The following is a 12,581-nucleotide window of genomic DNA, read 5'->3' on the forward strand; positions in this document are numbered from 1 at the left end:
ATATGCCATGGATAAGAACTTAGTCATACACTCATAGCTAGCTGCAAGAGAGACTGGAAATACAGCCTTGACTCTGGGCATCCTGTGCCAGTTTAGAAATCCTAGTGTCCAAACTGTGGCCTCTATTCTTTTTTTCTCTTTTTTTTAAGTAGGCCCTATACTCAACATGGGGCTTGAACTCACAACCCTAAGATCAAGAGTTGCATGTTGTACTGACTGAGCCAAACACATGCCCCTAAATTGTGGCTTCTAGATACCATTTTCTACTGAAAAGAATCAGGGTCTCTTGGACAACTGACTGATTCCAGACCTGGAACAGAAAGTACAAGCTAAGTCTGGAACATCTTATATTAGAAAACAAAGAAACTTTCAAAGCTTGACATGGATTATGTGAAATAAGCATCTCTCTTGTCAGGCAACTATTATTATAGCCTTTCTGTGCCACATAACCGTCCTTAATCCTGACTAATACAGCAGTTTACCTTTAGAATGAGTAGCAGAGGGGGCACCTGGGTGGCTCAGTCGGTTAAGCATCTGCCTTTGGCTCAGGTCATGATCCCGGGGTCCTGGGATCCAGCCTCACATTGGGCTCCCCACTCAACTGGGAGACTGCTTCTCCCTCTCCCTCTGCCCCTCCCCCTACTTGTGCTCACGCACGCTCTCGCGCTCTCTCTCTCTCTCTGTCAAATAAATAAATAAAATATTTTTTTAAAAAAGAAAGAATAGTAGCAGAGTGCTCACTTTGGCGGCACGTATCCTAAAATTAGAACAATACAAAGATTAGCATGGCCCCTGCTCAAGGATGAGACACAAATTTGCAAATTCGTGAAGCGTTCCATTTTGTTTTATGTGGTAGCTACACTTGTGGCGAGCATAACATAACATAGAAGTTGAATCACTAGGGACGCCTGGGTGGCTTGGCTGTTGGGTGCCTGCCTTGGGCTCAGGTTGTGATCCCAGGATCCAGGATCGAGTCCCACATCGGGCTCCCCAAGAGGAGCCTGCTTCTCCCTCAGCCTATGTCTCTGCCTCTCTCTCTCAGTCTGTGTCTCTCATGAATAAATAAATAAATCTTAAAAAAAAAAGTTGAATCACTATGTTGTACACCTGAAACTACTAACATTGTTACATTACTCAAAAAAAAAAAAAAATGAATGAATAGTCGGGGGAGGGGGGTGGGGCGGGAAGCAAACAGAATATGGTTAAATCTGCATTTCAACCCAGGTCTGAGTTCAAATCCATTGCCTCCTCTGTAGTTTAGAGTAAGAATGATGCCTAGGGTTGCCTGAAGGATTAAATGAGATCATATAAGTAAATGGCTTAGGCCAATGCTTAGCATGATGAATGGATTCCGTGCTGAAGACATGCCAGCTGCTGTAAGGCTTGCTATTATTTTCACGGGTATCTCAAACTCAAAACTGTTCAACATCGACCTCATGATAGTACTTCCTCAAGGGCTCCTCCGCCAGGGCTCCCTGTCTGATGAATGACTGCACCACCCTCCCGGCTGTGCATCCCATAAACCAGGGGGTCGTCCTCTCCTGCTCACAATCGTTCTAACTGATAACCAACTGTACTGCCCTCCTAAACACCTCCACTCTGTGTCCTTCTGGCCACCTGTATGGCTCCTCCCTCCTTCTGTCTCCTTCCTTCTCCATCCACCTTGCTTCCTGAGAGTTTTTTTCAGAGGCAAATCCCATCGAGTCACTCCTGCTCTCGATTTTCTAGAACTTTCTATGGTTTTGACAGACTAGTGGACCCTAAGACCTGTATAGTCCAGCTCTTGCTTCTCTTCACTCCTCCTGCCCCTCCGCCTTTTCTCCCTTCACACATGCATTCCCTCTACCTGGAAATACTTGCTCCCTTCTACCCTCACTCTGGTGGAATTTCTTTCTTTTTTTTTAAATCTATTTATGAGAGATACAGAGAAAGAGGCAGAGACATAAGCAGAGGGAGAAGTAGGCTCCCTGTGGAGAGCCCGATGTGGGACTCAATCCCAGGACCCCAGGATCACGACTTGGGCCAAAGGCAGACGCTCAACCGCTGAGCCACCCAGGCGTCCCACACTCTGGTGGGATTTCAAGTCTCAGCTTAAGTTTACTTTTCCAGGGGAACTGTATCCAACTTCTCTATCCCTCTTTATAAACTTTTCTGCCCTGCACACATTTCTTTTTTCTTTTTTCAAAAGATTTTCTTTTTGTAAGTAATCTCTATACCTAACATGGGGCTTGAACTCACAACCCCAAGATCAAGAGTCACATGTTCTCCCCACTGAACCAGCCAAAAGCCCCACATTTCTTTTTAAGTAAATTAGTGATCATGCACATGATTACACAGAAACATATGTGGTTGTGTGTACGTTTAAAGATTTATTTACCTGAGAAAAAGAGAGCACATGCTTGCACATGCACGCCTGGTGGGAAAAAGGTTAGAGGGAGAAAATCTTCAAGCAATCTTTTCGCTGAGCAGGGAGCTTGAAGTGGGGCTCGATCCCACCACCCCTGAGACCATGACCTGAGCCCAAACCAAGAGTCAGACACTCAATCGACTGAGTCACCCAGGTGCCCCTGTGGTTGTGCGTTTATTATCTTTTCACCCCGCTAGACTGGAAGCTCTGGGAAGGCAGCATTGTCTCCCTTACTCTGTTTCTATTGCTCAAGTACCACACAAGCAACATTCTCTCAACTGTTCTTATTGAAATGTAACATATAAAAAAGTATACAAATTATAAATGTGGGGATCCCTGGGTGGCTCAGCGGTTTAGCGCCTGCCTTTGGTCCAGGGCACGATCCTGGAGTCCCGGGATCGAGTCCCACGTCGGGCTCCCGGCATGGAGCCTGCTTCTTCCTCCTCCTGTGTCTCTGCCTCTCTCTCTCTCTCTCTACGTCTATCATGAATAAATAAATAAATAAATCTTAAAAAAATAAATTATAAATGTACACATTGATGAATACATGAATTTTCACAAAGAGAGCAGACCCATGTAACCAGCACCCAGACAAAATAGAACATGACCAGCACCGCAGAAGGCCCATTCTGCCCCCTTCTCGTTGCCCACCCCCTCCCCCGGGATAGATAACTCCTAGCATGTTGCCTAGCATGATAGATTAGTCTGCCAGGTTTTTATATTTTATATAAATGGAAGTATACTCTGCGTATCCTTTTCTTTGGCTTCTTTTGCTCAACATGTAGTTTCTGAGATCTGCCTATGTGGTTATGCGTGATTGTAGTTAGTTGACTTTCCTTGCTATGTAGTGTTCCATTCTGTGAACAGTCCACAACTTTTCGATCCACTGGTGTGGTGACAGTTGCCTTATATTTAAATCCTAACAAAAATCTCTTGCTTTGGAGAACACTATCAATGACTATTTTGAACAACAAAGTGGTGTTTGGGGAAGACCCATTAACCCAAAACGGCCTCAATCAATGCTGGTTTGCAGTGCTTAGACAGGTCACCTAACAGAATTGGTTTACAGGGTAAAAAAGGAAAAAAAGGAAGGAAGGAAGGAAGGAAGGAAGGAAGGAAGGAAGGACGGATGCCTGGGTGGCTCAGCGGTTGGGTGTCTGCCTTTGGCTCAGGTGGTGATCCGGGGGTCCTGGGATAGAGTCCTGCATTGGGCTCCCTGTGGGGAGCCTGCTTCTCCCTCTGCCTATGTCTCTCTCTCTCTGTGTTTCATGAATAAATAAATAAAATCTTAAAAAAAGAAACAGAAGGAAGGAAGAAGGGAAGGGAGTTCAGGCTGTTGTAACAGAATACCATAGACTGGATGGCTTATAAACAGATACTTATTTCTCACAGTTCTGGAAGCTGCAAGTCCAAGATCAAGGTGCTGGCAGACTCGGTGTCTGGTGAGAGCCTGCTTCCTGGTTCATAGACGTTAGTCATCTCTTTACTGTGTCCTCACCTGGTGGAAGGGAACAGGGCTCTCACAGAAGCTTCTTTTAGAGGGCACTAATTCCTTTCACGAGGGCTCCACCCTCAGGACCTAATCACCACCCAAAGGCCCACCTCCTAATCACCTCTGGGGTTAGGTTTCAGCATCGAATTTGCCGATGGATGGGGAAGGGAGAGACACATTTGGTCCATTGCAGAGGCAAAGAAGGTTAACCAAGGTTTAGTTATCATCCCTGGTTATGATACAAATATTGGAAGTTATTGTGAATAAGCCCTTTAAGACTTCCTTTCAAAAGCAACAGTCCGTGGGTCGATCGTGAGGGCCATGAACGCACCAAGAAAGAAGGCATGAAAGAAAGACAGAGCCTAATGGTTAGACAATGAGTTCTTGTTTTTTTTTTTTCTTTTTTAAGATTTTATTTATTTATTCATGAGAGACCCACAGAGAGAGGCAAAGATATAGGCAGAGGGAGAAATGGGCTCCCTGAGGGGAGCCCAATGTGGGACTGAATCCCAAGACCCCGGGATTATGACCTGAGCCAGAGGCACACATTCAACCACTGAGCCACCAGGCGTCCCATGCCTACAAATTCTTGAACACCTCTCCTCTCAAGAGATAACGCCAAATTCTCTTTTCCTTGTCTGTGGGCTAGACCTGGTAGCTGGCTTTTAGTGAATAGAATGAAGGGAATATGGCTTGATAAAAGAATAAAGGGGACATAAAGCTGTGTGACTCTGGAGGCTAGGTCACAAGGCACTGTGACATGTAGTTACTCTGTCTCCTGTGCTGTCTCAGAGCACTTACGTCTGGGGGAACTATGCTTGCCATGTTGGTAGCTGCCTTAAGAAAAGGCACACGTGGTGAGTGAGGGAAGCCTCTGGCCACCTGTAGCGAGGCAGCAAGGCCTACCAACAGTGTGTGATACTCTAGCCCTTTTAGCCCTGCAGCCCTGGCCCACATCTAATATTCTAGGCCTACAAGTTTGGGGTAGTCATAAAAGATATTTGGGGACCTTCTCATTAGGAAAACATGGGATCATTTTACTTTTGACCATATAAGACATTTGATTCAGCCACTGGATGGATGGATGGATGGATGGATGGATGGATGAATGGATGGATGGATGAATGAATGAATCTGGGCTTAAGGATAGACCTGGGTGGCTCAGTCAGTTAAGCGTCTGACTCTTGATTTCAGCTCAGGTCATGATCTCAGCGTTGTTAGAACAAGCCCTGTGTTGGGCTCTGCACTCAGCACAAGTCCACGTAGATATTTTCTCCCTCTGTCTTTCCCCAACTTGTGCTAGCTCTTTCTCTCTCTCTCTCAAATAAATAAATAAATAAATAGATCTTTAAAACTGCCCCCAAACCCCACAAATTTGTAATATAGTCATTGCGACCACAAATTCTTTGACACTTTCCTCATTGAGAGGTGGAGTCTATGTTTCCGCCCCTTGTAACCAGGCTGACCTTAAAGAGATTTGCTTGAGCAACAGAACATGGCAGAAGGGACATTCTGGAACTTCCTTTTTTTTTTTTTAATTGAGGTGCAACTGACAATAACATATCCATTTGTTACATTATATATTACATATATTTTTACATTTATATATTACATATATATTGTGAAATGATCACTATAATAAGTCTAGGTAAGATCCATCACCATGTATACAGTTACAAAACTGTTTTTTTCTTGTGATGAGAACTTTTAAGATTTACTTTCTTGCAACTTTGGAATATTCAATACAGTGTTACTAACTACTGTTGCCATGCTGTTCATGATATCTCCATGACTTATTTATTTTATAACTGGAAGTGTATTTCTTATGAGCCCCTTCACCCATTTCGCCCACTCAACATTCTGGAAATTCTAAGGCTTGGTCAGAAGCCTGGCAGCTTCTTCCTTATTCTCTGGAACACCCTCTTTTTTTTTTTTTTTTTTGTGAGAGAGAGAGAGAGAGAGCGCGTGCGTGCGTGCTCTCGAGCATGAGCCGGAGGAGGAGCAGAGGGAGAAGCAGACTCCTTGCTGAGTGTGGAGCCCCAAACAAGACCTGATCCCAGGACCACCCCCCCATCATGAGTCAGATGCTTAACTGACTGAGCCACCCAGGTCCCCCTGGAGCACTCTTTTTGGAGCTGTGAGCCACCATGTATGGGGTCCCACTACCAGAGGTTGCTGTGATGGAGAGCTCACTTGGACACACGACATGAAGACACTAGGATACTGTCTAGAGGTACAAATGCCCTAGGAGCCCCAATCATTTGGATCATCTCATCTGAGTCCCCTGATATTGCCTGGAATAGAGAGACAAGACAGTCCACCAAGCCCTGCCCACACTGCAGGTTCAAGAGCAAAAGAAATGTTTGTTGTTTGTTGTTTTCAGCCACTAAATTTGGAGGCAATTTGTTACATAGCAAAGATAACCAGACCACTAATTGATGTGCCTCTTTAATTAGGAATTAAATAACGAGACCTAGCAGCAGGTCTAACAAATACCATAATTTTGCATTAGTGATGAATGTAATCAATGTATTGAGACATTGGCATCAGCTGTAATGTGATATGAAAATATCTGTGATTTTGATTGGTGACCAAGTCATAGATGCTACTCATACAGCTGTAACTGTTACCTACACGCACGGCCAAAGGAAATGCTAACTTGCAGCTGAAGATGGATGAAAAGAACAATATAAAGATTTCCCATCCAAATTCACAAGTCCCCCGAATTCTAGCTGCAGATCTCAAGTTAAGAAGCCCTATTTTAGAGAGAAATCGGGGCATCCCTTTGATGACTGATTCTGTTCTTCTTAAGAATTCAGTGAAGTTGCTTTTTTATAGACAGCTGAACAGACTGTATTTTTAAATGTGTTTTACCGGAAGCTTTAAAAATACCCATTTTCATTCTTCTCACTTTCTGATGTTCTTTCTCATTTTTCTTCCATGGCAGCTCTTGCTGTTCCTTGGTGCTCTCTCCTCCTCTCCATGCCCAGAACACAGAGGGTCAGGCCCCTGTGCCCCGGTCTGGACCACACAGAAGGTTCTTTTAGGCTTCGGTCATGTCTGCTGCCACCCACTCACTGCCCTGCTCATGAGGGCTTCCTAGAACACAAATGCACGCCCATCCCCTCCAACTCCCAAGTCTACCCAGTGAGCAAAGGGGAGACAAATTTCTATGATAAAAAAACATGCTAGAGGAGTGCCTGGGTTGCTCAATGGTTGAGCATCTGCGTGATTCTGGGCTTCTGGAATCGAGTCCCTCATCAGGCCCCGTCGGGGAACCAGCTTCTCCCTCTGCCTGTGTGTCTGCCTCTCTCTTTGTCTCTCATGAATAAATAAATAAAATCTTTTTAAAAATCCCCCAAAACAAAAAAAAAAACAACACACCAGAAGCAGGCCCCTCTCTCCCGGCCACTATTATTAGGTGACACTTCCGTTACTACTCCCGGGTGCTCAGGCTAGTTCTGGCCTCCCTGGGTTTGCTTTTCCATATCCACTCTCTGGGGACACCTTCTCTCATTCACCCCCAAGCTAACGTGGACTAATCCGTGAAGACCAGCAAGGCCTCCGACGCCTTCTCCAGGAAGCATTTCTTAAGTTCCCCACCCTGAGATGAATTAACCACTTCTCCCTCACTGGCCCACCCATTCTATGGAAGAGTGTATTTTTTTTTCTCACACATTTTATGGAAGGACAGTACACCCACAGAAAAGTGCACGTATCATAAGTGTATCACTCAGTGGATTGTCATAAACTAAAAAGACTTGTCGCACTGTGTGGGCAGCAAGGAACAGAACCTTCTCGGACTTTTGGAGGTGCCTCTGGTGCCTCCTCTTGATCACTATCCCTTCCTCCTAGAGGGTAACTATTATCCTGACCTCTAACTGCCAAGGAGAGTTTTATTTTTTATTTTCATTCTTTTTATTTTTTTTATTTTAAAGATTTTATTTATTCATTCATGAGAGACACACGAGAGAGAGAGAGAGAGAGAGAGAGAGAGAGAGGCAGAGGCACAGGCAAAGGGAGAAGCAGGCTCCACGCAGGGAGCCCAATGTGGGACTTGATCCTGGATCTCCAGGATCACACCCTGGACTGAAGGCGGCGCTAAACCACTGAGTCATCCAGGTGCCCCCCAAGGCAAGTTTTAAAATTCGGGTATGTGGAATCCTACAGTATGAGCCTTTTGACGGCTGGCTTCTCCCACTCAATATCATGCTTATAAGACCCCCTCCATATTGCCATGTGTGATTATGGATCGTTTATTTTCACTGCTGTATAGTATTCTTTTTTTTTAATTTTTATTTATTCATGATAGTCACAGAGAGAGAGAGAGAGAGGCAGAGACACAGGCAGAGGGAGAAGCAGGCTCCATGCACTGGGAGCCCGATGTGGGATTCGATCCTGGGTCTCCAGGATCGCGCCCTGGGCCAAAGGCAGGCGCCAAACCGATGCGCCACCCAGGGATCCCACTGTATAGTATTCTTTGGTGGAAAGACACCGGTTTCTTTCTCTGTTCTGCTGCTGATGGGCATTTGGGTAGTTTCCAATTTGGGGCCATTGCCAATAGTACCGCAGCAAACCCTGCCTTTTGGTGAACACGGGTACACAATTCTGGTTGCGTATATACCCAGTAACCTACAAAAACTTGTTGAAATGTCTGCAACCCTTTATGGTACATCACTATACTTTGTGTCCCGGCTTCCCTCTTCTGGATTGGGAGCATCTTTAACCATGGACCATGTCTTACATTGTTTAATATCCTGGCCGACTAGCTTATAGTAGCTGTTCGATACACATCGTTCAAGTGACTGGATACCGAAGGCTGACAAATTGCTAGAAAAAAAGTATTGTTTCTATGGCCTTCATATTGTCTCATCCTTCTTTTTTTAGATTCTCACAGATTCTGTTTTTTTACTATTTATTATACTTTGGTATTGGTGTGTTACTTTTTTAAAAAAATAAATTTGCTCAAATCCTTTGTGGAAGAGCATGAAATACACACGCATGCACACGTGTGAGCACAGCTTCCCTTTTCCCATCTAAGCTCACAGAAATGAGTGGAACAAAGTAATTTGAATATGTGATGGTTTCCCTACTCTTTTTGAGGAGAGTCTTGGTGACATACCAAGTCCCTGTCCCTGGGACAGGAAGCAACCTGAGTCATTTAGGTCACCCTTCAAATGTTTTATCATTTCGGTCGTTGAAAAATACCATGCACATAGAAAAGTTCTTTTATCTTTGAATCGCACTTCGGGGCATACCTATAGGAGATTCACTCCTCTAAAACTTAGTCATCCTGGTTTTGCTCTTCACGCTTCTAGTGGCTTCTTGTCGGGTATGAATGTGTGTTTTGTTTCATTCTGACTCTATCTCTGAGCATGGTTCCTCTCTGTTAAAAGGGTAATGAATTCTTACAAAGATGTGACTTTCAACTGCAAAGTGATCAAAGAACTATTTAAAAACTGTTTTACTTCTTCTGTTAGTTTATCATCTCTGTTATTGCCGGAAACATTATTTTGCTATATATTTAGTTCACTCTTTGACTCCCCACAATGTGATGTAGGTTGCATTCCTCATGGCTTTTAGATAATGGCTCTCAAGGTTGAGAGAAATGGGTGGGTGTCTTCTTTTGAGGTTAGAAGAGGCACATCTGGGTGAAAGAGAAATGCATTTCATGTCATCAGAACGGTTCAGAGCTACATCCCAGTGCCAAGACTGACTCGTGTATCAGTTATCGATTGCTGCCTAACAAGCCACCCTGCAATTTGGCGGCTTAAAACAACAAACATTTATTATCTCAGCGTATCCATGGGTCACGAATTCTGGAGCAGCTTGGCTGAATGGTTGTGGCTCAGGGACTCTCACGAGGTTGCAGGCAAGATGTTTGTTGGGGTGGTGCCTGGGTAGCTCAGTTGATTAAGTGGCCGAATCCTGACTTTGGCTCAGGTCATGCTCTTGGGGTCTGAGAGTGAGCCTCAAGCTCAGCGGGGAGTCTGCTTGAGATTCTTTCTCTCCCTTTCCCTCTGCGCCCACATCCCCGCCATCCCCACTCTCACACCAGCACACACCCATTCTTTCTCTCAAATAAATAAATCTTAAAAAAGGAAAAAGATGTTGGTTGGGGCTGCCATCATCTGAGGGCGGTGCTGGGGCTGAAAATCTTCTGAGATGGTTCATTCCCAAGATGGCCTCAGTTCATTGACACAGGGCTGCTTGAATGTGAGCAAGACTGGGCCGCTGGCTTCCCCCAGACAGCAACGAGGAAGCCACAACACCTTGTATATCCCACTCATGGATGTCCCAGCTACAGCCACATTCCAGCCATTAGAAGTGAGTCACTGAGTGCCGCCCACAACTATGGGAAGGAAAAATCAGGCACCACCTTTTGAAGGGAGGAGAATCAAAGAATTTGTGGGTGTATTTAAAAAAACCACCAGAGATGGTAAAGAAGTTAACTGGATCCCATCAACTGTTGAGGCAATGTGGACAGTGACTACGTATTTCCCTCTCCTCTAATCAGATGACAGAGCGGAGAATGCAGAGCGGTTAGAAGAGAAGCAGCGTGGGATTTATGTTCAACTTGGAACCTGAGGTTAAGAAAATAATTCCACCTGAAGAGGATGGCCTTGGAGCTCCAGTTGTCATAGCAACTATAAACAGGATTAGAAAAAGGCTCTGTGGGGGTCTGTCTGGGGTGTAAGCAAATTCGCCCTGGAGATCTGGAGGGCCCAGAGCTTGCATACCGGCTTCCACTTGCTAGCTGGCCACAAATACCATCCACACAGCACGAGGAACCGCTGACCAATGTCAAAGGAGGATTCTCAAAAGAAGGCTCTCGAACAAATGTAAAATGAACCCATGTCGAAGATTTTCTTTAACCCATTAATAAAATGAAGAGAGGGGCAGGATATTCCAACCCCTTCAGAGGAGGATTCCAAGAACAGAAACACATATAGGTAGGGAATATTGAAATGCATTTGCAAATGAATGCAAAACTGGCTTTTGGGGTTGGGGTTGGGGGTTATCCGTCCCTCAGAAAGAAGTTTATTTGCTTGTTTGTAGGCAGGGAGTGTTCACCGCTATTAGGTATCTGGGCCTTCTTCAGTTGTAAAATAGCCTGGTCAAAGACAAAGGGTCAGGGATCCCAGTAGGTTCAGACAACCCCACCCACCCCCCTCGGGCTTCAACATTCCAGTGAAAGAATAGCCAGTAATCTCTTGATTATTCCAAACCCATAAATTTGTCCTTACACCTGGTAACCTCAACTCCCTTGAGATGGCAAAACACGTCCCTCAGAGGGGGTCCTCTTAACCTCGGGAAGGTTGAGAATTGAACAGGGAGCATGTGAAATCAATCGAACGTACTGTAGCGATAGGTGGGCGTTCCGTTAAGGAACAAGCTGCGTATGCCACTTGACTGTAAGGTTTGTGAAAACTTGGGAGTTAGCAAAGAATCTGACAGACAAGCCTTATGATTCCGACTTGAAATTGTATCACAGACTTTAAGCTTGCAGTTTTCAGGTAAAAGGAATTAAGATTTGACTTGGAAAGCAGAGGGGCAATTGTTGAAGACAACTGGAGCTTCACTATATTTACAAATTTAATTGATTTGATTTACAAATGTTGGAGTCCTCAGGGAGGTTTTGCTTATTAGGGTCATAAGTTTGTCCATTCAAGCGTTCATTTGAATGCTTGAAAAGAAGATAAAAATGAAATATACATATATACATATAAATATGTCTATTACAGTCTAAGAGGTTTAGGTGGGGCAGCTGGCTGGCTCAGTCCCTGAGGCCCGTGACTCTTGATCTCCAGGTCATCAGCTCAGGCCTTGTGTTGGGTGTAGAGATTACTTTAAAAATGTAAACCCCCCCCCCAAAAAAAAACCCAAACGTTTAGGAAAAATTAGCTGAAGTTATATGAGTGGGACAGTTTAAGAACATTTAGTCTGGAAACAAAAAGAATAATTTGTCTTATCGAGTCACCTTGCCGTGATTAAGCCTTTGTCAAAGACAGCTCTGAAAATGACGGCTTTCAGTTCATATAAAAATAACAAGGTTAATACGCAGAAGTTAGAAACTCGTGAAAGTCGAGATTTTAAAGTCTGGAACTCTGACAAATCAATAGCAATCCAAAACCCAAAGGTAAAACGGTCTTTTCTCTACTCACAGCCACAAACTTACTGGGATGTCGAGTAATTCCCGGGGACGGCTGGGAGGAAGGAAGAGATGCGGAAGGGACAGCACGGGACGAGTGAGACGTGGAGCAAAACACGAAGGCACGTAGCCTATTTTCGTTTAAAATGAGTTATGTGTCAGTTTTTAAACAGAGCTCCAAGATTCTTTGACTCACCTCCCACTGAGGGATAAGAGGGAGGGGCCGACACCTTCTCCCCCTGGAATCCGGGCTCTGTGGCTTCTGGGCCAATAGAACATGGCAGCAGGAACACTGCTAGCTTCCAGGCAGCTTCCCCTTCCCCTCTCTTGGGTGCTCGCTCTTGGCAACCAGCCACCATGCTGTGAGGAGGCCCAAGTGATCTTTGGAGAGGCCCACACAGAGGAGAAACAGAGCCAGCACCAACTTGCCAACCATGTGCGTGAGCCATCTTGCAAACGGATCCTGGAGCTGCTGTCGAGCTGCCCCAGCTGACCAGGTGGCGGTGCAGAGGTGAGCTGTCTCTGCCAAG

General features: G+C 44.9%; 1 non-coding gene across 1 annotated transcript; it reads left to right on the top strand.

The window, feature by feature from the left end:
• Positions 1–733: 733 nt before the first annotated feature.
• On the top strand, positions 734–845 carry LOC140628900 (U6 spliceosomal RNA). The gene has a single exon (XR_012026825.1). It is a non-coding gene; the product is annotated as a U6 spliceosomal RNA (small nuclear RNA).
• The last annotated feature ends 11,736 nt before the right edge of the window (positions 846–12,581 follow it).

Source organism: Canis lupus, chromosome X (assembly GCF_048164855.1).
Source record: "Canis lupus baileyi chromosome X, mCanLup2.hap1, whole genome shotgun sequence".
Taxonomy (NCBI): Eukaryota; Metazoa; Chordata; class Mammalia; order Carnivora; family Canidae; genus Canis; species Canis lupus.